The sequence below is a fragment of the Oncorhynchus nerka genome, linkage group LG18 (genome assembly GCF_034236695.1).
Source record: "Oncorhynchus nerka isolate Pitt River linkage group LG18, Oner_Uvic_2.0, whole genome shotgun sequence".
Lineage (NCBI taxonomy): Eukaryota > Metazoa > Chordata > Actinopteri > Salmoniformes > Salmonidae > Oncorhynchus > Oncorhynchus nerka.
Window position 1 is genome coordinate 25,738,727 of NC_088413.1, and position 27,490 is coordinate 25,766,216.

General features: G+C 45.8%; 1 protein-coding gene across 6 annotated transcripts in view; it reads right to left on the reverse strand.

The window, feature by feature from the left end:
* LOC115145578 (type II inositol 3,4-bisphosphate 4-phosphatase-like) overlaps positions 1–26,138 on the reverse strand; it is a 406,180-nt gene extending 380,042 nt beyond the window's left edge. For 5 of the 6 annotated variants that reach the window (XM_065003896.1, XM_065003895.1, XM_065003893.1 and 2 more), the window contains exons 1-2: positions 26,051–26,138; positions 21,908–21,970 (exon numbers count right to left, since the gene is read on the reverse strand). The gene's annotated coding sequence lies outside the window, so the exon portion shown is untranslated. The remainder of the gene's footprint in view (positions 1–21,907; positions 21,971–26,050) is intronic. The other variant, XM_065003894.1, reaches the window with a different exon arrangement.
* Between the last annotated feature and the right edge of the window lie 1,352 nt (positions 26,139–27,490).

Consider the following 27,490-nt stretch of genomic DNA (forward strand, 5'->3'; position numbering starts at 1 on the left):
TACTTTGAAATAATTACAAGTAAAGACAACCAAAACGAACGCCGTCACACCCGCTGGTCCTCTCTTACACTAAGTGAAGGTTTATTAGCCAAGGAGTTCATTACTAGAAAACTCCCACATTGTCTTAGAGCTCTATCTGCCTGATAGTATTGTTGGTTTGTTTCTAGTTCTTTGCACTCTGGGAGAAGTCACGTACCCACCATGTGACTGCTACTGTTGTCTTCTCTCACACAGATCTGCAGAAACCACACAGATCTGCAGAAACCACACAGATCTGCAGAAACCACACAGATCTGCAGAAACCACACAGATCTGCAGAAACTACACAAATCTGCAGAAACCACACAGATCTACAGAAACCACACAGATCTACACTCACATGGACACAATCGCGCACACATGTGTGCATGCACACTCACTCTCTCTCCTCTCTCCTTCCCTTATCCCCCTCCTCCTAAGCATCACCCCTCATCATTCTTTTATATATCCTTTCTGAGGAGCCTCCCCATGCAGGACTGGACCGCCCCAATCCTAGTCCCAGTCCTGCCCTGGACAGACCGGCTCAATCTTAGTCCCAGTCCGCTCCTGGACAGAGCCCAGAGGAAAAAGAACCCTTACACTTGCAGAAAGAGAGAGAGAGGTGAATCCAATAGAAAGGGAGAGAGAGAGAGGAGAAGCCAAGAGAAAGGGGGAGAGAGAGAGAGGAGAAGCCAAGAGAAAGGGGGAGAGAGAGAGAGGGAGGGAGAGAGAGGAGAAGCCAAGAGAAAGGGGGAGAGAGAGAGAGAGGGAGGGAGAGAGAGGATGGAGAAAGGGAGAAGAGACTAAAACATGACAATACATTCGTTAATAGAGGCGGGGAGAGAAGGATTGGGAGGAAGAAGATAAAGGGAGGGAGAGAGGCAGAGGAGAGAGAATGACCTGATGCAGGGCTTTACCTGTGCACTGGTTGATTTATGGTAGAGGTGGTGGAGAGCTGAGGAGTGGCCCGGGTGGGAGGCCTGCAGAGCGTGTTACGTCTGAGCCCCACTGGCCTCTTCTGGAAGCCCTGGTCCATTAATAACTGTTTTAAATGGACTGGAATGAAACTACATGCCAAAGTTCAGCCGCTGCTACCCTGTACGGTATACAGCCTCTGAACATCCTCAAATCATTTAAATTGTTCTGTGATTAATAGTTCGGTAGCTAAAAAGTTAGTCCAACCCCACATTTGGGGTGACCCAATCTGGGAGGTACTTTGAAATAATTACAAGTAAAGACAACCAAAACGAACGCCGTCACACCCGCTGGTCCTCTCTTACACTAAGTGAAGGTTTATTAGCCAAGGAGTTCATTACTAGAAAACTCCCACATTGTCGTAGAGCTCTATCTGCCTAATAGCATTGTTGGTTTGTTTCTAGTTCTTTGCACTCTGGGAGAAGTCACGTACCCACCATGTGACTGCTACTGTTGTCTTCTCCCACTGTCTACCACATGGCTCAATGGCTCTCGGTGGTGCCTAAATGATTTCCACTCCCCCTCTCTTTCTTTCTATGCAGAGGGAGCGTTTGTCTCTTCCTTCCCCACCATTGCATCAGGATTATGTTCTTCAATTATTATTTTATTGCTGAGGGTTGAAGACTTTTCAAAGAACTGTCAGCGGGGGGGCTGTTGGCAAAGTGAGAAATCAAGAAGAATAAGAAAACATCTAACAATCACAGTTTTTGGACAGACAGACAGAAGTGAAGGAGTGTATGACTGCTGAGAGTGTTGAAGATGTGTGTTGCGTGCCTGGAGAGATGTTGGTGTGCTTTGGTTGTTACACTCTATTTGAACCCACTGTTTGGTACCATTAGAGTTAAGTTTATATTGAAAACAGAGTATTGTTACTAGGTAGGCTTTCTGATGTGTGTCACGTTGATGTGTAACGCAGACTCTGGGAGCACAGGGGGTGAATTTAATAAAACAATAAACATGGAACAATACAAAACAAGAGTACCGTCTGGACATGAAAACAAAGCTAATACTGCCTGGGGAATGAACCAAAGGGAATGACCGATATAGGGGAGGTAATCAAAGAAGTGATGGAGTCCAGGTGAGTCTAATGAGGTGCAGGTGCGCGTAATGATGGTAGCAGGTGTGTGTAATGATAAGTATGATGTGTTCGGTTGGGTTGTCATCACAGTAAAAGCGTTAACAGTTTAAAGGTAGAATTAGTAGTGAGGCAATGACTAGTGTGGTTTAGGTTTGAGGAAGTAGCACATAGGCTAGTCTTCCTATAGTGCTCTAGTGTCTGAGATATTTCCACTCGTCTTTATCCCACTCACTCTGTCATACACCAACTGAATATTAAACTAGTGTAGCCTTGGAAACAAGAGATTGTAAGAGAAATTATGCCAAATAAACGCACATGCATATCCAAACACACACTTTCTAAATGTATTGTAATTCTCAACACATTGTAATTAGAGTGACAGATCCTGGCAGAGTGGGATAAAGGAATATGACATGGCCGGTTGGCAAAGCCATGAATTGCTTGATAGTTTCTATGTTACTTTCCAGCGAAATTGACTATTTGACATGAAGCGTCCAGCAAAATGCCAGCGCTCTGACAGCAAATTACTGGGATGCTGCAACTTCAGACTCCAATTAATAATTTCAAAAGCTACGCTGCCTGCAGGGTGATGTCTGTCAGTCCAAACGCAGACTAGAGATGATGATTATTACAAATAACCACCTCTTAAGGCGTAGAAATCTCTTTGAAATGGGCCGTCTTAGGGAAAATATTGAAATCGTGGGGATGGAGAGAAAAGAGAAAGAAAAAAAAAGAGGGAGATAGAGATTCAACATTAAATAGTATTTCAGCTGAAAGCAAAAGAAGGTTCCTGTCTTTTTTTCCCTCTCCCCATTTTTCCCATGCAGTTTCTCCTCTCTACTCCATTTGATGTAACTCGAGCCTAAATGAGATAAAACAAGCTGACGTGACATGTTTATTTCAACCTATCGCTCCCATCTCCCAGGCCCTTAGTCTACGCCTATACCCAATCACTAAAACACGACCAAATTGCCTTTGATATGCTTAATTTCTTGGCTTGGGTTCCATTATTCTGAATTTTCCTTTAAAGTCTGAGAAGACTAAGGCCTTTACAATAAGAGGAAAAAGCAAAATGGCTGCCACATGTTGTGATTATAATATACAAAGTTCTCCTCACTACATTGAAGCAGAGAAAGTTTTTTTTGAACTCGACCATGTAAATGTTGCTTCCATAACCCATTCCCAACCAGGGTTCTAAAGAGGTAGCTAGCATGGTTTATTTGACACATTATTAGCATTCAATTAGCATATCATGTAAATACACAGCGAACAAAGAATTGAGAGGCCAAAGTATTATTCGAATTGACTGTTTCATAGCACGGATGCTAAACATGCAATGATCCCTTTGGGTTTGATAATTACTTAATGAATGATGCAAAAATGAAGGTCTCTCGTCACGAGAAAAAAAGAAAAAATGCAATTACATCAAGGTTGCTAATTGCTAATTGATGTCGTAGCTCATTGACTTTTCATTGAAACTCATGACCAAGTAAAACAACGTGTGTGGCGGATTCCTAAATGTCTTTTCCGTTATGGTTAGAAGCCTGTGAGTTATGGAGGCTAGATAATGATTTAGGAGATGCCGGGAGACAAATTGACTGACGAGCAAAATGGGAGCACTGGCCCTCCACTTCAATCCCTCCCCCCTTCCCAGTGTGTGTGTGTGTCTCTATGTGTGTGTGTGTCTCTGTGTGTCTCTGCGCGCGTGTCCAACCCTTCAAGGATGTGTTAATCACTTGCGTTTAAAGGCAGTCCAATGAAGAGGGCCTTTCTCACAGGCGTAATGCATCTCATTTAACACAATGACACCTTAATGTCCATTTGATGACAGTGTGGTGCGAGAGAGCCCCCCGACAGTCGCCGAGATCAACGGTCGCCATGGGAGCGGTGGCCGTGCCGACACCTTATCTTTCAGAGGACATGATCAAACCCCCTTCAGATCTGTGTCAGTCTTGGAAATTGGTCCACCTCACAGGGGTGCTGCCCTAATCCCCCTCCCCTCCTCACTGCACTTTCATCCCAAACTCTCCCCTCCTGAAAAAGTCCTTTGAAGATCCTCAGCGCCCCAAAATCAAAAGGAGACATCCTTCAACTTGAACACGTGGGGATCATCATTAATGTCCACACAACCATTACCTTCATTCTCAACCTCTCCTCTATTAAATGCAGCAAATGACCTACAGCCTTTTATTAACACTCCAATGTCTAACATGCAGGTGTTCAAAACGCACCAACCAAAGGGCTTTCTTGGACCGGATAATGAAAAGGTCTGTCAGAGAGATCTCACAGGCGATTGGCCCCCACCGACCAAGTCAAGATGAAAAACAGAAGAGGGCTTAAACTTCACAGGGTATGATATTGACAAGACTGGTGGGGGGGCCCATTACCCCATCCATCTCACTCTCTTTCTCTATCCTTCTTTCCATTCCTTCCTCTCTCTTTTTCTCCTCTCTCACCCTCTCTCTCTCTCTCTCACCCTCTCTCTCAGACAGTGGAAAGAGGCCTCTTCTTTTCACGTGCTGTCAAAGGTGCCACCCAGACTCCCAGTGTTTCAGCAGAGATCTCTCCAGCCCGATTGGGTTTCCTGAGACAAACCGAAACAGAGGCCGGCTACTACAAAACACCATGATGGAAGACTGTGGTGCTGTGTGTCTATGTGTGTTTTACTCTTTTTTTCCAGGCCAAGTGTCATTTTAGGACACACTACCTGAAGTGCCTGCAGGCGATTGGCCCCCCGTCCCAGACCTGATGAAAAACATAAGGGCGCTTAAATTTCACAGGGGATGAGATTAAGAAAACCGGTGGGGTGGCCCATTACCCCTTCCATCTCCCTTTCTTTCTCCATCACTCCTTCCTTCCATCCTTTCCTCTCTCCCGCTCGATCCTCTCTCTCTCTCAGACAGAAGAAAGAGGACCCTCATTTCTCATGCTATCAAAGCGACCTCCTAGAGTGTTACTGGGGAGAGCTCTCCAGTCTGATTGGGTTTCCTGAGACCTGCTTCTACTGATTGGTGTGTGTCCGTCTCTCCCCCTCTCTGTCCATCTCTCCCCCTCTCTGTCCGTCTCTCCCCCTCTCTGTCCGTCTCTCCCCCTCTCTGTCCGTCTCTCCCCCTCTATGTCCGCCTCTCCCCCTCTCTGTCCGTCTCTCCCCCTCTATGTCCGCCTCTCCCCCTTTCTGTCCGTCTCTCCCCCTCTCTGTCCGTCTCTCCCCCTTTATGTCCGTCTCTCCCCCTCTCTGTCCGTCTCTCCCCCTCTCTGTCCGCCTCTCCCCTCTCTGTCCGCCTCTCCCCCTCTCTGTCCGCCTCTCCCCTCTCTGTCCGCCTCTCCCCTCTCTGTCCGTCTCTCCCCCTCTCTGTCCGTCTCTCCCCCTCTCTGTCCGTCTCTCCCCCTCTCTGTCCGCCTCTCCCCCCTCTATGTCCGTCTCTCCCCCTCTCTGTCCGTCTCTCCCCCTCTCTGTCCGCCTCTCCCCTCTCTGTCCGTCTCTCCCCCTCTCTGTCCGTCTCTCCCTCTTTCTGTCCGTCTCTCCCCTTTATGTCCGTCTTTCTGTCCGTCTTTCTGTCCGCTCTCCCCTCTCTGTCCGCCTCTCCCCCTCTCTGTCCGCCTCTCCCCCTCTGTCTCTCCCCCTCTCTGTCCGCCTCTCCCCCTTTCTGTCCGTCTCTCCCCCTCTCTGTCCGTCTCTCCCCCTCTCTGTCCGCCTCTCCCCCTCTCTGTCCGTCTCTCCCCCTCTCTGTCCGTCTCTCCCTCTTTCTGTCCATCTCTCCCCCTTTATGTCCGTCTTTCTGTCCGTCTCTCCCCTCTCTGTCCGCCTCTCTCCCTCTCTGTCCGCCTCTCCCCTCTCTGTCCGCCTCTCCCCCTCTCTGTCCGCCTCTCCCCCTCTCTGTCCTTCTCTCCCCCTCTCTGTCCGTCTCTCCCCCTCTATGTCCGTCTCTCCCCCTCTCTGTCCGTCTCTCCCCCTCTCTGTCCGTCTCTCCCCCTTTATGTCCGTCTTTCTGTCCGTCTCTCCCCCTCTGTCTCCGTCTCTCCACCTCTCTGTCCGTCTCTCCCCCTCTCTGTCCGTCTCCCCCTCTCCCCCGCCTCTCCCCCTCTCTGTCCGTCTCTCCCTCTTTCTGTCCGTCTCTCCCCCTTCATGTCCGTCTTTCTGTCCGCCTCTCCCCCTCTCTGTCCGTCTCTCCCCCTCTCTGTCCGTCTCTCCCCCTCTCTCTGTCCGTCTCTCCCCTCTCTGTCCGTCTCTCCCCCTTTCTGTCCGTCTCTCCCCCTTTATGTCCGTCTTTCTGTCCGTCTCTCCCCCTTTCTGTCCGTCTCTCCCCCTCTATGTCCGCCTCTCCCCCTCTCTGTCCGCCTCTCCCCCTCTCTGTCCGTCTCTCCCCTCTCTGTCCGTCTCTCCCCTCTCTGTCTCCCCTCTCTGTCCATCTCTCCCTCTTTCTGTCCGTCTCTCCCCCTTTCTGTCCGTCTTTCTGTCCGTCTCTCCCCCTTTCTGTCCGCCTCTCCCCCTCTCTGTCCGCCTCTCCCCTCTCTGTCCGCCTCTCCCCCTCTCTGTCCGCCTCTCCCCCTTTCTGTCTGTCTGTCTCTCCCTCTTTCTGTCCGTCTCTCCCCCTTTATGTCCGTCTTTCTGTCCGTCTCTCCCCCTCTCTGTCCGTCTCTCCCCCTCTCTGTCCGTCTCTCCCCCTTTATGTCCGTCTTTCTGTCTGTCTCTCCCCCTCTCTGTCCGTCTCTCCCCCTCTCTGTCCGTCTCTCCCCCTCTCTGTCCGTCTCTCCCCCTCTCTGTCCGCCTCTCCCCCTTTCTGTCCGTCTCTCCCCCTCTCTGTCCGTCTCTCCCTCTTTCTGTCCGTCTCTCCCCCTCTCTGTCCGTCTTTCTGTCCGCCTCTCCCCCTCTCTGTCCGCCTCTCCCCCTTTCTGTCCGTCTCTCCCCCTCTCTGTCCGTCTCTCCCTCTTTCTGTCCGTCTCTCCCCTCTCTGTCCGTCTTTCTGTCCGCCTCTCCCCCTCTCTGTCCGTCTCTCCCTCTTTCTGTCCGTCTCTCCCCCTCTCTGTCCGTCTCTCCCTCTTTCTGTCCGCCTCTCCCCCTCTCTGTCCGTCTCTCCCTCTTTCTGTCCGCCTCTCCCCCTCTCTGTCCGTCTCTCCCCCTCTCTGTCCGTCTCTCCCCCTCTCTGTCCGCCTCTCCCCCTTTCTGTCCGTCTCTCCCCCTCTCTGTCCGTCTCTCCCTCTTTCTGTCCGTCTCTCCCCCTCTCTGTCCGTCTTTCTGTCCGCCTCTCCCCCTCTCTGTCCGTCTCTCCCCCTCTCTGTCCGTCTCTCCCCCTCTCTGTCCGTCTCTCCCCTCTCTGTCCGTCTCTGTCCGTCTCTCCCCCTCTCTGTCCGCCTCTCCCCCTTTCTGTCCGTCTCTCCCCCCTCTCTGTCCGTCTCTCCCTCTTTCTGTCCGTCTCTCCCCCGTCATGTCCGTCTTTCTGTCCGCCTCTCCCCCTCTCTGTCCGCCTCTCCCCCTCTCTGTCCGTCTCTCCCCTCTCTGTCCGTCTCTCCCCCTCTCTGTCCGTCTCTCCCCCTCTCTGTCCGTCTCTCCCCCTCTCCGTCCCTCTATGTGTGTATCCCTCTGTGTGAACTCAGTGTGCTCAACAGGTAAATATTAGAAGGGGTTTGAGGGCTCTGCTGTTGAGTCTGTTGTGTCGGTCTTCTAAGCTCCTCAGCCAAAGGGTCGATGGATGACAGGCAGCTCCTTAGCCAAAGGGATGATGGATGACAGGCAGCTCCTCAGCCAAAGGGATGATGGATGACAGGCAGCTCCTCAGCCAAAGGGTCGATGGATGACAGGCAGCTCCTCAGCCAAAGGGTCGATGGATGACAGGCAGCTCCTCAGCCAAAGGATGACAGGCAGCTCCTCAGCCAAAGGGATGATGGATGACAGGCAGCTCCTCAGCCAAAGGGTCAATGGATGACAGGCAGCTCTGTGTGTTTTCTTTACAGCTCATGAATAAGAGGAAATTAGACCTTCGTTGTAACCCAATGGGTTGCTGTTGTTGTTTCACCAATGTTTTGATCGTCCACTTTTAGGACTATTTATCTTATTGTTGCATAATACATGTCAGATTAGTAAGCATTCAGGAGTTAAGTTAGGCCTGCAGATATTATAAATGTACTCTTAGAAGGTTGACGTGCTTCCCTGATTCAAATCCAACAGAATCAAATTAAACTTGTTAGAAGATTAGCCAGGGCTACAGGACACAAATTACTTATTAGTAAGTGCGTGTGATACTTAAACACATCAGAAGAAGCATGAATGCTAAAACCAAAGAGGAGTTGCAAAATAGTTTAGACTTTTACAGCAAAACGGTTCCTTTTATGATTAAAGAAAATGTTAGAATTTTTTATGGTCCCACACTAAAGACTGAAATAAGAACAAATTATGTTTTTATTACAATCATGCCTTTTAATATCCTATCAATTGATCATCTGGTCGGGATAAACAAGTGGATCATTTTGCTTTTCATGTATTTCATGTAGTTCAACCCATAACTAAAGAATTTGAATGTGTATGTTTTGAAAACTGCATGAGTATAGACCTGAACACAAGGCCCCAATAGTTTTCCACAGGGACACTTGATGGAAGGTCAGTCCCATACGAAGGTCAGTCCAATAAGAATGTCAGTCCCATAAAAAGGTCAGTCCCATAAGAAGGTCAGTCCCATAAGAAGGTCAGTCCCATAAGAAAGTCAGTCCCATAAGAAAGTCAGTCCCATAAGAAGGTCCGTCCCATACGAAGGTCCGTCCCATACGAAGGTCAGTCCCATAAGAAGGTCAGTCCCATAAGAAAGTTAGTCCCATAAAAAAGGTCAGTCCCATAAGAAGTTCAGTCCCATAAGAAGGTCAGTCCCATAAGAAGGTCCGTCCCATAAGAAGGTCAGTCCCATAAGAAGGTCAGTCCCATATGAAGGTCAGTCCCATAAGAAGGGAAGCCCAATTGCTTCTCTAGTCTCCATCAACACAACCATAATGTCACAAAACCTTTCATTACGTGACTTAGGAGTTCAAAAAAACGAAGACTCCAATGTATATCAAACTATTTGAAATCTTTGAAATCTATTAAGACCGATCCATGAAGAAGGTCAATCAAGCACAGGTAGCCTACGTTACATGAAACAACTGAATAACGCAGGTTTAATGGATTTACTGCAGACGACACATCCACTACATATGCACTGAACTCACAACTCCTCCTCAGAGAATTAGCGAGCGACACACAGTATGGAGGGGTTGGAAAATACATTTCTAGTACAGGATTTGCTAACAAAACTTAGGAGGATTGAGTAGCTTCCGCTCGGCCCCAAAACTGCTTAGTCGCCGGTATTTGCTGAGTATATGCTAATCAACAGTCTCTCTCTCTCCATTTTAAGAACAGCCCAGTCAGTTCCCACTAAGCTTTAATCCATGACGGTTCTTTCTGAACATGAGCGAATAATAGTTTCATGCCCCGGGCCTATATAGCTGGAGGGTACGCCCTGCTCCCTTTGTAGTGCACACATTTTGACCAGGGCTCCAAAGTAGTGCACTGTATAGCTATTATCCACTGTAAAAAAACACTGCTATTGCTTTTGAATATTTTGTTGACCTAAAATTTTAAATGTAGAGGATTCAGATGATTTTTGAGTATGGTCCCATTTAGTAGGGTCCCATTTTGACCCTGACAGTGTCGTACCCTTACAGAGGATATTTCATTTCATCTTGCTTTGAACTTCTCTCTCCTGCTGTATGTTCTCTGCTGGACTCTTAGCGGTCTCGTTCTCTTCCTGGTGACATGCTACAACCACTAGCATTCCCTTACCGATCATGTCTCATGTCTCGCTTTAGGGCAATAATGGACTACACTTCATTTGATAGTCCCATGTTTATCAGATATTCACCTAGTAATAACACGGTGAAAGGGTCATTAGGTATTTCGTTGAATTCTTTGAAGGTAATACCAGAGTGCACGTTGTTAGATAAGTACCAAGTAAAACAGGACTGATGATATGCAAAGCTTGGGTTGCAGAAGAAGCTTTGAACTTGTTCTGAGATCCAATGTGCTCTAAACCATCATTACGCCCCATTGCTCACACCCTCTAAACAGGAGTTTGAACCTGTCAGGAGTCTGTTGTGACAGAGACAGTCATGAACCAACAGCCTACAGTGGCCTGTTAGGCCGTGACACGCTGAGACCGGCAGATGTGCTTTAATATTCGCAAACACGCTGCTTTTCCAGGTTGGAAGAGAGACATCCTGAATCAGCCGCCACAGCAGGTTACCGAGAGCAGAGAATAACGTTCAGGGCCACTGCAAGGTAAACACCAGTCATGCCTCCCCTGCTACACTTAATCAACAGCCCCAAGCATCAACACTGGGGGTTGCATCCCAAATAGCACCCTATTCCCTACATAGTGCGCTACTTTTGACCAGGACCCATAGGCTTCCCAAAGGGCTGTGGTCAAACATAGTGCACTATGTAGGGAATAGGGTACCATTTGGGATGAAGCCTGGCTCTGTCAGCCTCCCCAGCATGAGGCTTCTGACTGCTGCCCGTCTGGTTGGCGCCACCTCGGGGCACTTCTCTCTCGCACTGATGGGATTATTTCTTATTTCATCTTTTTTAAAACGCTGAGGTACTGTACCGTCCCCTTCCATGAGTAAGCACTTGAAAAGCAAACAAGGAAATGGATTTTCTCTGGATAACAGAAGGCTGGGGGAAGGTATTTGTTTTATTTAGAATTTGTTTGTGGAGTGCTGTGTGTGAGGTGGGTTTCAAACAGGTCGTTTTACCTTGCTTCTAAACAAACACCTTAATCAAAATTCTATCCTCGAAACACTTGCTTGGGAGGGGAGTGGCTTTAATAACAATAAGGACACCTGAGGTGCATTCGCATGAACCAACTAAGTCTTCAAACAAGGACCCCAAAATTGAAAAAACACTTATCAACTAGGGTATGTGTGGGTTTATATTTGTCCGACTGAAAACACCACACAGCCAAGTCCCACACTAGCCAACACACTGCATCACGTTTAGACCCCAATACTTCCTAGAAATGTAATTCCATCTAGTAGATCTGATCTTGGGTTCATCTCAGTAAGTATTTGAGGACGTAATCGATCTGGAGAGTTTCCTGTCTACCCATCCACATCGCTCTGTCCAAACTGACAATTCTTCTCCACGATGAGTCTGGATTTGCCTCCTAGCCCTACGATTTCTACAATATGGACACATTCTGACCGTTCTGATTGATCCCACAAACCGATGGGTTTGGCCAGAGCCTGCCTCCATCACGTTATCAACTTCGACACTCTGATTGGTTAGATTTGTTAGAGATGATCCAATCACTGATGAATTTGTCTTGTACAACGCCCCTCATTTTGTGGAACTGCATTCAGGGTGAGTTGTCAGGCAAGAGAATGACAGGGTATGGTCTCATCTACGTTGTCTAACTCCAATGTCCCCACTTCCTGCTAGGCCCACTAATCCCACCTGTGTGGTGTGTATCGCTGACTACAAAGCCACCCTAAGGGGAGGGAAGGAGCCCAGAGACAGCGGTTAGACGGAGATAAGGCTTCTCCTTCCCAGTGTCCACTAATAGCATTTCTCCCTTCCCTGGCATCCCCCCTCGCCGTGGCTCTAAATCAAAACGCAGTCTTTATTAATGGCTTGTCAGGCGACTTAACAGTTATTTCATGTGAATTCATCTGAACGGGATTGTACAAATGGCTCAAGCGCCACGGCGTTGCTCCTGAACCTCCTTGTTGAAATAACGTGCCTTGTTTCCCCCCCCCCCCCCCCCCGTGAATTTCAATGACGGAACGTCGTGGAGCGGCCGTTACCGCAGTAGCCGGCGTTTGTTATTGTGCCCAGGGTAAAAGGAACATAAGGAATGGCTATATTTAGGGTGGTCAGAAATATCCCAGCGTGAGGTCGTTTGTTAAAAACGATAGGCATTGTCAGGGGACATTGAGGCAGATGTCCCGGGTAGACATAGTCAATTAATCTCTTGGCATAATGCGGTGAGGAGAGAAATGCTTTCTGCACACAGACACACACACGTCCAAGCCAAACCAAGCCAATTTGACACTCACAGGCCACCATTAAAGCACACAGACACACACACACACACACACACACACACACACACACACATCCAATCAAAGTAAAAATGCTCAGCCAACGCTTCTACATCCTGTCCATTGCCTTAAATAACTCTTCCTCATCAAGCCGTTCAGGGTAACACTTTGAAGATGGAGGAGTGAGAGAGGGGGAAGAGAGCCAGACTGAAGGAGCATGCCAACAGGAGATGCTAACAAGATGCATCTATAGAAGAGATCTCCCCTAAACCTAAGTGAAGCCGACAGGGTCTCTCTCGGCAGGATTTACGGTCACCCATTATTTCATTTTGTGAATACCAAGTGTTCCCCTGCATTGACACTTCCAGAAAGAAGGCCTGGTGTGCTGACACAAATTGATTTTGGGAGCCAGGAGACAATCTATTTCCCTCTAAGCTGATAGGGGGGAAGGAGGAGGGGGGGGAGAGAGAGAGAGAGAGAGAGAGAGAGAGACAGAGAGAGAGAGAGAGAGAGAGCGAGAGCGAGAGCGAGAGCGAGAGGGAAAGATAGAGCGGGAGAGCAAGAAAAAGAGATAGCGAGAAAGACCGAGTGAGCGGAGAGAGAGAGGTGGCATGGAGAGAGGGACGAGGAAGGGCTAGATAGAGGGTTCTAGGAAGGCTGATGGAGGTGGCTTGGCAGCTACTTCCCATCTCCAAAGACTAACACTGTTGCAGATCCCATCTGTGATAACAGAATTTAAATCTATGTATGTATGTATGTATGTATGTATGTATGTATGTATGTACGCTTTGCATTCTCTTTATATAACTGCAGAGCTACCCACACATTGAGGAGATGCGCCAGGCAGCAGAATATGATCAACTTTGCATTAATGCGAATTAATTAGTGATCTGTAGTCGGCGCGAGAAGAGCATCCTTCCTTCCTGAGTCCTCGGTACAAAGCAAGTTCTTTTTTTGTTTGTTGGTTAATTAGAATAGATCTCCTGCGGTTTGTATTCCAAATCATCATGGAGGGAACTGCCAAAGTTATCGTACATTCATCCCTTTCATTTAGTTAGCAAACACGTTAGCAAACACCCTCATAATTGTAAGACTTCACTTTGATTTGAAGCTAAATATCAATTCACTTCTTTTAAATGTATTGCTGTTTTAAAAGGGACGGACAGAAAAGTGATCATCTCTCTCTCTGGTAGATCCACATGACCCCGTAGGTGAAACAAGACCGACAATACATTTGTCCTTCAGTTTGGACAACCCCGTCTTACTAATGAGGTATTTAGTGCCAGTGCGTTCTCAAAATTAGTCCCACGGGAAGGCCCTTCTGGGTTTGGAGAAGAAGAGTGCCTAGAGACAGAGAGGTGCAGCAATACTTCATATTGACAGGGAGAATTAATAGTGAGAGAATGTCCATTATTTCCATTGAGGTTGTTTTAACAGAGGAACTAATCTCTTCTGCTTCTCTGTCTCCCTCCGTTCTTCCCAAAGGGAAGATAGTGTGCCTGGTCCGTCGCCCACGGAGCCTGCGGCAAACTCCAACTTTTACAATGAACGACTTAGGTAATACATGATTTATTGCCTGGACTTGGCTGTGGAAAACTGTCAAAATGACTGGCGGCCACTTTCTAGGCAGAATCATGTGGGTGTTTTTGTTTTCTCTTCTAAAAGACGTCTGCCAACACTAATGGAATCTAAAAAGGAAACGCTGGAAAAGGGGATTTGACAGAAACGAAGAAAAATGAGTCTAGAGTTATTTTTTGCCAGTCGTCAATGTGTTCCAGACTGCCTCCTTTCCTTTCCTACCGTTTAATGCCAACTTGTCTTCTCGAGCGGATATTTCATACAGAGGCTTGAGCGAGGCTCGCTTCTCCACATAACTCCCCAAAGACCAGCACCCCTGTCATCATCCAAACACACACCTGGTAAATGTAGGATCCATGATAACAGAGCCTTTTTGGATCATCTCATTAAGACTTGTGAATATTCATAAGTGGGGGTGACGGTAATCTCCTGTGAGGACCAATCTGTGATCAACAGCTTCTGTCTGTCAATGTCAATGACAACAGGATGCTCTGGGGACATTGTTAGCTTTCCATTGTGAGACATGAGTTGCATTCCAAAGCTCAACACTCAATCCAGACAAAGCCACAGTCCTATTGAGAAGAATTCAAAATGACCTCTTTCAATATGGCAAGTTTTCTTCTTTGCCAGCCTTAACAAGTTTATTCAATTTAAGAAGTTCATGTTAGAACTATGACAAGACTTTGGATAAACAATGTAGTATCCCACACTATTTCCGTCATCTTCCCAAACCAACCTTCCAAGTCAGTGAGCTTCCATTAACTGCTAAAACAGAATGCTTGAGAAAGATCCTGAGACTTGTACACCGTAAAAAGTAATTCGTTCGGGCCTCCGAGTGGTGCAGCGGTCTAAGGCACTGCATCCCAGTGCTAAAAGGCATCACTACAGACCTGGTTTCGATCCCAGGCTGTATCACAACTGGCTGTGATTGGGAGTCCCATAGGGTGGCGCACAATTAGCCCAGCGTAATCCGGGTGAGGGGAGGGTTTGGCCGGGGGGGGTCTTTATGTGGCTCATCGTGCTCTAGCGACTCCTTGTGGTGGGCCGGGCGCCTGCAGGCTGGCCTCGGTCGTCAGTTGAACAGTGTTTCCTCCGACACATTGGTGCAGCTGGCTTCCGGTTTAAGCGGGCGGGTGTTAAGAAGTGCGGTTTGGCGGGTCATATCTCGGAGCATGCATGACCTGACCTTTGCCTCCCGAACCCCTTTGGGAGTTGCAGCGATGAGATGATCGAAACAGGAGGTAAAATAAAAAATACAAAAAACATTTAGTTCAACTAACAAAAACTGTTTGTGGAAACATCGTTGCCTAGAACTATTTGAGTTACCCAACTCCAAGCATTCCAACTCCAAGTATTCCAGTGTCCAATAAATAATATAATAAAGTGACATCGTCACTGTCACGATCGTTATAAGGAGTGGACCAAGATGCAACGTGGTATGTTTCCATCCTTTATTTTTGGAATAGAAAACTTTAAAGAACAAAACAACAAACGAAACGTGAAGCTAATATAATGCTCACAGGCAACTATACATAGACAAGATCCCACAAAGCACAATGGGAAAATACCTAAATGTGATCCCAAATCAGAGACAACGATAAACAGCTGCCTCTGATTGGGAACCATACTAGGCCAACATAGAAATATAATTCACCTAGATAACCCACCCTTAAATCTCACCCGACCTAACCAACATAGAGAATAAAAGCTCTCTATGGTCAAGGCGTGACAGTCACCCATATGGTTATCTTTTCAAAGTTGTAAAATACTTAACTTTTTTGTGTACTATGAACTTTTTTTTACATTGCATTATGTATTCTGAACCATAACCATTGAAGTTAATTGAACATGAATATTTGATGTAGTGAAGATAAAATTGAAGGGTCCCTTCTACTTAAATGTTTTAACCTTTAATACTATTTGTAAGTAGTAGGTTGTTCTGATCAGTAATTTTCAGTGGTCATCATTCCATGTTTACCATTGTTTTATGTATTTGACGATTTGTAATTTTAACCCACTCTAGCAGGATTTGTTGAGCACAATGCTCATTCCTCTAGCAGTAACTGGAGGTATAGCTGCAAGCAGTGGCGACCCGTCATTCAGGGCAGGTGGGGGGCTTGCATGTTTTGGGGGGCTTGCATGGTTTGCATGTTATTTTGGCATTAATACATGTCACATATCAGTTTGCAAACAATGAAACAAAAATATATACAGTTGAAGTCAGAAGTTTACATACACCTTAGCCAAATACATTTAAACTCAGTTTTTCACAATTCCTGACATTTAATCCTAGTAAAAATTCCCTGTTTTAGGTCAGTTAGGATCACCACTTTATTTTAAGAATGTGAAATGTCAGAATAATATTAGAGAGAATGACTTATTTCAGCTTTTATTTCTTTCATCACATTCCCAGTGGGTCAGAAGTTTACATACACTCAATTAGAAATTGGTAGCATTGCCTTTATGCTGTTTAAATTGGGTCAAACATTTTGGGTAACCTTCCACAAGCTTCCCACAATAAGTTGGGTGAATTTTGACCCATTCCTCCTGACAGAGCTGGTATAACTGAGTCAGGTTTCTAAGCCTCCTTGCTCGCACACGCCTTTTCAGTTCTGCCCACAAATTTTCAAAAGGATTGAGGTCAGGGCTTTGTGATGGCCACTCCAATACCTCAACTTTGCTGTCCTTAAGCCATTTTGCCACAACTTTGGAAGAATGCTTGGGGTCATTGTCCATTTGGAACCAAGCTTTAACTTTAACTTTCTGACTGATGTCTTGAGATGTTGCTTCAATATATCCACATAATTTTCCTGACTCATGATGCCATCTATTTTGTGAAGAGCACCAGTCCCTCCTGCAGGAAAGAACCCCCACAACATGATGCTGCCACCCCCGTGCTTCATGGTTGGGATGGTGTTCTTCGGCTTGCAAGCCACCCCCTTTTCCTCCAAACATAACAATGGTCATTATGGCCAAACAGTTCTATTTTTGTTTCATCAGACCAGAGGACATTTCTCCAAAAAGTACTTTCTCACCATGTGCAGTTGCAAACCATAGTCTAGTCTTTAGTCTTTTTATGGCAATTTTGGAGCAGTGGCTTCTTCCTTGATGAGCGGCCTTTTCAGGTTATGTCGATATAGGACTTGTTTTACTGTTGAAAAATATACTTTTGTACCTGTTTCCTCCAGTATCTTCACAAGGTCCTTTGCTGTTCTTCTGAGATTGCACTTTTTGCACCAATGTGAATTAATCTCTAGGAGACAGAACGCGTCTCCTTTCGGAGCGGTATAACGGCTGTGGGGTCCCATGGTGTTTATACTTGCATATTATTGTTTCTACAGATGAATGTGGTGCCTTCAGGCGTTTAGAAATTGCTCCCAAGGATGAACCAGACTTGTGGAGGTCTACAATTTATTTGCTGAGGTCTTGACTAATTTCTTTTGATTTTCCCATGATGTCAAGCATTTTGAAGGTAGGCCTTGAAATACATCCACAGGTACACCTTCAATTGACTCAAATGATGTCAATTAGCCTATCAGAAGCTTCTAACGCCATAACATCATTTTCTGTAATTTTCCAAGCTGTTTAAAGGCACAGTCAACTTTGATTATGTTAACTTCTGACCCACTGGAATTGTGATACAGTGAATTATAAGTGAAATAATCTGTCTGTAAACAATTGTTGGAAAAAATGACTACACAAAGTAGATGTCCTAACAGACTTGCCAAAACCATAGTTCATTAACAAGAAATTTGTGGAGTGGTTGAAAAACGAGTTTTAATGACTCCAACCTACAGTGGGGTAAAAAAGTATTTAGTCAGCCACCAATTGTGCAAGTTCTCCCACTTAAAAAGATGAGAGAGGCCTGTAACTATGACAGACAAAATGAAAAGAAAAAAATCCAGAAAATCACATTGTAGGATTTTTAATGAATTTATTTGCAAATTATGGTGGAAAATAAGTATTTGGTCAATAACAAAAGTTTCTCAATACTTTGTTATATACCCTTTGTTGGCAATGACAGAGGTCAAATGTTTTCTGTAAGTCTTCACAAGGTTTTCACACACTGTTGCTGGTATTTTGGCCCATTCCTCCATGCAGATCTCCTCTAGAGCAGTGATGTTTTGGGGCTGTTGCTGAGCAACACGGACTTTCAACTCCCTCCAAATATTTTCTATGGGGTTGAGATCTGGAGACTGGCTAGGCCACTCCAGGACCTTGAAATGCTTCTTACGAAGCCACTCCTTCGTTGCCCGGGCGGTGTGTTTGGGATCATTGTCATGCTGAAAGACCCAGCCACGTTTCATCTTCAATGCCCTTGCTGATGGAAGGAGGTTTTCACTCAAAATCTCACGATACATGGCCCCATTCATTCTTTCCTTTACACGGATCAGTCGTCCTGGTCCCTTTGTAGAAAAACAGCCCCAAAGCATGATGTTCCCACCCCCATGCTTCACAGTAGGTATGGTGTTCTTTGGATGTAACTCAGCATTCTTTGTCCGCCAAACACGACGAGTTGAGTTTTTACCAAAAAGTTATATTTTGGTTTAATCTGACCATATGACATTCTCCCAATCTTCTTCTGGATCATCCAAATGCTCTCTAGCAAACTTCAGACGGGCCTGGACATGTACTGGCTTAAGCAGGGGGACACGTTTGCCACTGCAAGATTTGAGTCCCTGGCGGCGTAGTGTGTTACTGATGGTAGGCTTTGTTACTTTGGTCCCAGCTCTCTGCAGGTCATTCACTAGGTCCCCCCGTGTGGTTCTGGGATTTTTGCTCACCGTTCTTGTGATCATTTTGACCCCACGGGGTGAGATCTTGCGTGGATGTCTTCCATTTCCTAATAATTGCTCCCACAGTTGATTTCTTCAAACCAAGCTGCTTACCTATTGCAGATTCAGTCTTCCCAGTCTGGTGCAGGTCTACAATTTTGTTTCTGGTGACAGCTCTTTGGTATTGGCCATAGTGTAGTTTGGAGTGTGACTGTTTGAGGTTGTGGACAGGTGTCTTTTATACTGATAAGTTCAAACAGGTGCCATTAATACAGGTAACTAGTGGAGGACAGAGGAGCCTCTTAAAGAAGAAGTTACAGGTCTGTGAGAGCCAGAAATCTTGCTTTTTTTTGTGCAAATAAATTCATTAAAAATCCTACTATGTGATTTTCTGGATTTTTTTTCTCATTTTGTCTGTCATAGTTGAAGTGTACCTATAATGAAAATTACAGGCCTCTCATCTTTTTAAGTGGGAGAACTTCCACAATTGGTGGCTGACTAAATACTTTTTTGCCCCACTGTAAGTGTACTGTATGTAAACTTCCGACTTCAACTGTATATCATTGAGTTAATGTAGACGCATACAAACACTGTCTCTTTTTTGTTTTCTTGAGTAAGGCAGCTCAAAAATAATGTAAAAATGCAGATGTTTCAGCCTAGCTCAGTGCTTTCTGTGGGGGTGGGGAAAGCCAGCAGAAAATACGGAGCGTTGCGCCATGATTGGCTTAGTGTTCTGTCACTCATGGGGACACTACGTCACCGCCAAGTCTAAGGGTAGAGCTCTAAAATTCTATCCCCTTGGGTGCTGCCAAAGAGTTACGTTAGAAGTGCCCATCCAAGAAGGCTCAAGGTCATAGGCCACAGATAAAATGACATCAAATCACGTTATATCTACAGTAGCTTTGATTGGACTGATCATGTCAACATCATACTTTCAAAATCTTAGCTAGCAGTCGATAATCTACTAGTAAATCCTATTTAATCCTTGTCATATGAAGATAAATAATAAAGAGAAATTATAGATAAAACGTATCGGTGCTCATCGGCCATTGGACATAAACATTACAATGTTTATGTCCAGTTGGAAATCGCAAATTCAACAATGAGTGGTTTGGAAGGAATCCATAGCTATCTGCAAGCATTGCAAATCAATCATTAGTCTGCTATTCAGTGGAGGTCATTCACTAGGTCCCCCCGTGTGGTTCTGGGATTTTTGCTCACCGTTCTTGTGATCATTTTGACCCCACGGGGTGAGATCTTGCGTGGAGCCCAGTTGGAAATCGCAAATTCAACAATGAGTGGTTTGGAAGGAATCCATAGCTATCTGCAAGCATTGCAAATCAATCATTAGTCTGCTATTCAGTGGAGTGGCTGTGAGGTCCCAAGACTATGATTAAGGGTCTCTTTTCCCAGTTAAAAATGATAAACATTCAACATTGGCCATGCTGTCAATGAAGCATGATTTGTGCCGTGCTCAAAACAACTTAACTCAGAACTGCAAATTCTGACTTTAGTGAGTTCAAGACAACTGGTAACTCGGGAAAAACGAGCTATGACTGGGAAAATATGTTTTGAACTTTCATCCAACTGGAAATTGTAAATCGGGAACTCAGGCCTCTTTCAAGAGTTACGACCTAAAGATCACTGACGTCATCGTGATTCAAACCTTTTTTCCTGAGTTCCCAGTTGTCTTGAAAGCACAATAAATCCAGAGAATGCCAGATTTGATGACAAAGTTTGATGCCAAAATTTGCCACGAAGGACCTCCGTGCCACCTTCCTGTTCAAGTGAGCACAGCACAACAAGGTGAGTCCAAAAATGTATTGTATGCTGCTGCATAAATGATGTAATATGCTTGGAAGATATGTATACTGTAGCTAAGAAAGCAATACTAAGTGTATGTTGTGTAGTAAGTTGTTAGTAGCCAATGTGCCTCACTCTAAAAGTTTGGTCTATTTTCACCTACTGTTCTGACTTGGTGGTTCACATGTAGCCTATAACCTGTTTTTGAGAAATTTAATCATTGAAAATTGTAAGAGCTTTCATTGTTTGCTTATATGCCCCCTTTATTTATCCAATGGTTCTGAATTGGTGTACAGGGAGAACACTGTAAGAACAGCCCATGTTTTGAATTCTGTCGCTGTACATTTCAAAAGTGCTGAACAAATAGTTATATTGACTACTTCTGTCCTAGCTCGCTCATTGATGTCTTAATCAAAATCACGGATTGCCTCTTATCCGCTCAACATTCCCTTATGCCATAGTCAGTAGAAACCACGTTTGTTTTAGCAGCTATGTTTTTTTAAAGGCAGTAAATGAGGCTGAATTAACTGTTTCACTGCCAGAAAAGGTTCCACTGATAGCCAGGTGTAACAGTAGTATAGTGCAATTAATGTATTGTTTAGTGTTGTGTAGTTGCATGCATCCCACATGCACACCACTGACTGTAAGCATGCCAATCACCACTGACTGTAAGCATTACAGGATGCTGCATTAGCCACAGTCATTAAGAGTGGTGCACCTGACCTTGTTGATGGTGGGAATGGCTTGTCTCTTTATTGAACATCAATTTGTCCGACGGTTTTGATATCCGTTCATCATGAACAATTACACAACAAACCGCTTAATACTATTTTAGAAATATACTTCACATATGCATACAATTGTGTGAAAGTATCATAGTCTAAAAATGTTGAATTACCCACAATCCTCTAAAAACAGACCCAAATGACACTGTTAAGTATTCAGAACTTGCAAAAACATTAGAATTCCATCTCAGCACAGATAGTGTTTTTTACTCAAATATCAGTGTCTGACTACTACTTTATTTTAAGTAAAGACGTAAAATGTGATAAAATCAAGTAAGAACAACTTATTTAATAAATGTTAGATTGACTTTAAAATATTAAATAATCATAAATTGTAATAACTCAACTTTAGATTTGCAGAACAAATAAAAAGTTGACTCAATAACTTAAAACTTGTTAACAGTTCTCAAAAACGTTAAGCGATAAGAGATCTTATTGAGATAGTTAGTAGTTAGTACCACTCATATGGTTTGAGTTCATCTGACCGTCGGAGATGTTTGAGTAGCCACTACTCGATTTCTTTAATGAATTAGGCAGTTACTTTTCACAGTGCATTCTACTATGATGAACTCAAAAGGACTTTTATGCATGAGCAACGATTACCTATAAATAGGCTGTCAGTCACATTAGAATTAAGTCATAAATGTTTATTAATGAGCGCATAAAAGTCTGTCAGGCTTTTATGCATCAGACCTTATTTTCAAGTGATTCTTAATGAAGCTTTTGCAGCAGTCTTTAATACAGAGTCGTAAAGTTACAAATGACCAGATCATCACTCTGAACAGAACTAGAACAAACACTGCTAGAGAAAGAAAACATGGCTGCCGTACCTTGTTTGTGGTAGAGGCTAATGTTTGACACGAAGGTCGCCACGTACACCTTGCATTCTAAACCTGCCTCGGGAAACAGGAGAAAGCATTTCATTTAACCCAATCCCCTTTACAACATATTCAAACATTTAATTAAGACCACATACTGTACCTCTGACTCACTGAAACCACACACCTCGGGCTCGCTGAAAGTTCATGACAGCAGACCAAGCTGTCATGTGTCTCTTTGTGTAGCTTCATGGGAATTTTGTATCCGAGGATAAATTCTAGGCTATATAGGTATGATGTACTAGTAGAGCATCTGTATACTATTCTCCACCAACACTACATCTGTGGCTCTATGACAAGAGAGGGACATAGTGGTTTGGTTTAGTTATGAGGTTAACAACCCTGGGGAGATGGAGGTGATGCTGTGACTAGAATAAGGTCACATAATACAACGGATATGAGAAAGTAGGGGAGTGGGTGGGAGTTAAATGAAGAGATGGCGAAAGAGAGAGAGAGAGACTGAGAGACAGAGACCCAGAGAAAGAGCTAGGGAGGGAGGGAGGGAGGGAGGGAGGGACAATTTGCCTCAGAAACCAATGAAGTCGGCCAGTAACAGCTTGAAGATTTGGTAAAGAATTAAATAGAAACTTCAGAAGGGGGAATTTGACAACTCAATAGTGTTCCCTCCTTAATGATTTGATGATAAGGCCATCTGTTTTATCTGTAATGAATAAACCATGACAAGCAGTGCTGTTGCGCTCCATAAAAATGTACATAATGCAACATAGTTTAGAAAGACACTAAAGGATGTAAAAAGAAAGACATTTGTATGTAAAACAACAGAATGCTATCTAACAGCATGAGAGACAGTGTACACACAGTAGCCTTTGGCAACAATGATCACACCATTAAAATACAGCATGCCATGTTCACGGTCTCTGCCATTGGGTCCAAATGGGATAACACATTTCATCTGACTAAGATAGTGCACACGAGAAAGTAGACGAGTGGTTGGGAGTTAGAGAGAGTGAGAGTTGGAGAGAGAGAGAGAGAGTTAAAGAGAGATTTAAAGAGAGAGATTTAAAGAGAGAGAGTTAGAGAGTTAAAGAGAGAGAGAGAGCGTTAAAGAGAGAGAGAGTTAAAGAGAGAGAGAGTTAGAGAGAGAGAGAGTTAGAGAGAGAGAGTAAGAGAGAGAGAGTTAAAGAGAGAGAGTTAGAGAGAGAGAGTTAAAGAGAGAGAGAGAGAGTTAAAGAGAGAGAGTTAAAGAGAGAGAGTTAGAGAGAGAGAGTTAAAGAGAGAGAGTGAGAGTTGGAGAGAGAGAGAGAGAGTTAAAGAGAGATTTAAAGAGAGAGATTTAAAGAGAGAGAGTTAGAGAGTTAAAGAGAGAGAGAGAGAGTTAAAGAGAGAGAGAGAGAGTTAAAGAGAGAGAGAGTTAGAGAGAGAGAGTTAAAGAGAGAGAGAGAGTTAAAGAGAGAGAGTTAGAGAGAGAGAGAGTTAAAGAGAGAGTTAAAGAGAGAGAGTTAGAGAGAGAGAGTTAGAGAGAGAGAGTTAAAGAGAGAGAGTTAGAGAGAGAGAGTTAAAGAGAGAGAGTTAGAGAGAGAGAGTTAAAGAGAGAGAGTTAGAGAGAGAGTTAGAAAGAGAGTTAAAGAGAGAGAGTTAGAGAGAGAGAGTTAGAGAGAGTTAGAGAGAGAGAGCGAGAGATGCTTTGCCTCAGAAACCATTGAAGTCCGCCAGTAACAGCTTGAAGATTTCTTAAAGTATTAAATAGAAACTTGAGGAAGAGGGAATGTGAAAACTCAATAGTTTTCCCTCCTTAAAAATTCCCAATGCAGCCATTTTTATATCAATATCAAATCATTTGAGGGTACAAGTGAGCACCTTACTGTAATAGATTTCCATTGAAATGGGCAAAAATAGCTTTTAGGCAAAAAAAAACGATTTATCAAGAAAGGATTTAGCTAGGACTGTCTGGGAGTGGTCTGAGTGGGGAGGGGGAGACTGAAAACAAACTATTGGCAGAGAGGTTTGGAACTCTCTTTGTTATTGGTCTAATAACTCATTTACTTCATGGTGATGTCACCATGGAAAGCCGAAACTCTCGCCCATGCAAACCTGCTGATTAGAAGGTCCTGTGTAGATTATATTTTCAACCAGGAAATAACTATCAGAAAATAACACCGATCACATTTTTTCCACACTTCTACAGTGTTAGTTTCATCAGCTGTTGTACAACATGATACACAACGAAGGGTGAACAGAATGTTGATTGCACCGGGCCTTTAATGATTTGACGATAAGACATCTGTTTTGTCTGTAATGAATCAACCACGGCAAGCACTGCTGTTGCGCTACGACAACATTAACATAATGTAACATTGGGCTTTAGAAAGATAATAGATTATGTAGGAAGAAATCCATCTCATGTATAAGACTACAGGAAAACATGTTGTGTACAGATGGTAAAGTAGCCCTTAAAACAACAGCACGTCATGACTCATGAGTGTTTCAGGATCTCTGCAGTTGTTTTCCAAATGGGATAACCCACTTCATCTGGCTGAGAGAGATACAACATGGCATCAAGGAATGTCAACCACCTGAGCCAGCGCTCAGGAAAACAGTATCCTACCACATGTGACATATAATTAATAACGACATAACAAGACAATGGGGCATCTCTTCAGTCAGAGCGGTCTCCCTTTAAATCTCACAGTCCCAATCAAACGTTCCCCACCCTTTGATAACGAGCTACCACACCGCAAATTGCGCCACCCGCAATTAAGGATCCGTCACGACAAAGACGGTAACATCCAGACTGTGCAGCACGTGTACTTCCTGTCAGTATGATTAAACCTCTGGTTTACCAAACGCTGCGTCTTCCACTGGCTCGCTATCGAGGCCCGTTGATTAACCAGAGGACCTGGGTTTTATTTGGAAGGGGCCCACTTGTCTTTCTCTACCCCATGTGCTCAAGTACTATTCACTGCAGGGGCAATTAATTAAACACCAGTCAACTGGGAATAATACATTAACCGCCATGATATCCCTCCTGAATAACCCGTCATTTATGTGGCAGCCGTCGCTTCTTTAAGAAATAAAGAAGCCCGGGCAGGGATAAAAAGAAAGAGCGGATGGAAACTGGAAAGGAGGAGGAGAAGAGGTGGAGAAACAGACAACGCCAGCATGCAAATGTTCTCATCCATCTTACCGGGGAACACTGAGTGCGGGTTTATCTGATCCTAGTGAAGCAGTCCATCTCTGTCGACAGACTACACTTAGACAACCTGCTAGCTATAAACCCGGATGCTAATGGCACTGGCTACCAAATGCTGAGGGGAAAACTCACTCATCCGAGTGGGTTAGCATCTTGCGCACTCTTACAACCCACGGCTTAATCCCCATTGCCACTGTCCCACTGTATCATTGAGTCAGCCTGAGTGAGTTAGTGGTGCAAGGGATTATGAGGTAAAGGACCTCGGGTGACCGCTGTACCGGCCAGGGGGCAAAAGGCATCCAGAGACGTTCTTACAACCTGCTTCTGCACTTGTGGTTGCCGTTGGAGGGTACGGGAGAATTACAAACCACTACATGTGGGTTCCAGAACCCACCACAACATCAGAACACTGCACTGGTGGCCTGACCACTGTTCAGGTCAGAACACTTTCATTACATGTAGAAACTGAAAATCTGGAAATGACTAGAGCACATCGGAGAGTGGAATGACATGGCAGAATGGAAGCTGCAGTAGTACTGACACTGTTGTTGGGAACACTCCAAACCAGGGAAGATGACCAGGGACTGAGTTGAGGCAGGATTTTGATAGAGCCAGGGACATGTAAGATAATTCATTTTGCATCTTACCAGCAACAAATGAAGCCACTACTGCACAAATGGACTTATCTTGCAAGTCTATGTGAAATGTACAACCGTCTTTATACAAAGGATGATGGTTGCAGCAGTGTAGTGGACTTTTTCAATGTTTTCCAATGCAGGAAATATCACACAAACACTGGCACAGTAATGCACATCTGCTTGCTGATAGGTCCGCGCACTTCCACATAGAAATGTACACACGCCCCCCCTCACGTCGGCTTCAAATTCTGCCACAAGATTCACCAACACACTGTCACAATCACACATGAAATAAACTTCTCCTACCTGGTGTCGAATGACGTCTCCAGGAAGACAAAAAGCTTGCGTCCGTCCCTCTGAGTGTGTGTCCGGCCTCTCGGTCTTGTCGATGTGCTATTGATGGAGAGGAGAACACGGAGGTAAACAGACAGCCTCACACAGAGCACCTCTAGGCACTGCACTAGTTACTCTACAGATCTATGTTGCTGTGTTTACAGTACAGACAGAGATTCTGAGAACAATGTCAACAGCAGCAGCAAGAGCAGCTGTCCTATAGCCTGGCAGGCTGACTGGAGAGAACCACCCGCTTGGAGCGGAGAAACACACTGCCTGGGAAAGGTCAGGGGAGAGACCGGAGGGAGGGGGGAGGGAGGAAGCGAGGGAGAGACAGAGGAGAGAGGAGGGGATAGGTCAGGGGAGAGACCGGAGGGAGGGGGAGGGAGGGAGGAAGCGAGGGAGAGACAGAGGAGAGAGGAGGGGGATAGGTCAGGGGAGGGGAGGGAGGGAGGAAGCGAGGGAGAGACAGAGGAGAGAGGAGGGGATAGATCAGGGGAGAGACCGGAGGGAGGGGGAGGGAGGGAGGAAGCGAGGGAGAGACAGAGAGAGAGGAGGGGATAGATCAGGGGAGAGACCGGAGGGAGGGGAGGGAGGGAGCGAGGGAGAGACAGAGGAGAGAGGAGGGGATAGGTCAGGGGAGAGACCGGAGGGAGGGGGAGGGAGGGAGCGAGGAGAGACAGAGGAGAGAGGAGGGGATAGGTCAGGGGAGAGACCGGAGGGAGGGGGAGGGAGGAAGCGAGGGAGAGACAGAGGAGAGAGGAGGGGATAGGTCAGGGGAGAGACCGGAGGGAGGAGGGAGGGAGGGAGGAAGGGAGGGAGAGACAGAGGAGAGAGGAGGGGATAGATCAGGGAGGGAGGGAGGGAGGAGGGAGCGAGGGAGAGACAGAGGAGAGAGGAGGGGATAGGTCAGGGGAGAGACCGGAGGGAGGGGGAGGGAGGGAGGAGGGAGAGACAGAGGAGAGAGGAGGGGATAGGTCAGGGGAGAGACCGGAGGGAGGGGGGAGGGAGTGAGGGAGAGACAGAGGAGAGAGGAGGGGATAGGTCAGGGGAGAGACCGGAGGGAGGGGGAGGGAGGGAGCGAGGGAGAGACAGAGGAGAGAGGAGGGATAGGTCAGGGAGAGACCGGAGGGAGGGGGGGAGGAAGCGAGGGAGAGACAGAGGAGAGAGGAGGGGATAGGTCAGGGGAGAGACCGGAGGGAGGGGGAGGGAGGAAGCGAGGGAGAGACAGAGGAGAGAGGAGGGGATAGGTCAGGGGAGAGACCGGAGGGAGGGGGAGGGAGGGAGCGAGGAGAGACAGAGGAGAGAGAGATAGGTCAGGGGAGAGACCGGAGGGAGGGGGGAGGAGGGAGCGAGGGAGATACAGAGGAGAGAGGAGAGGAGGTCAGGGAGGGGATAGGTCAGGGAGGGAGA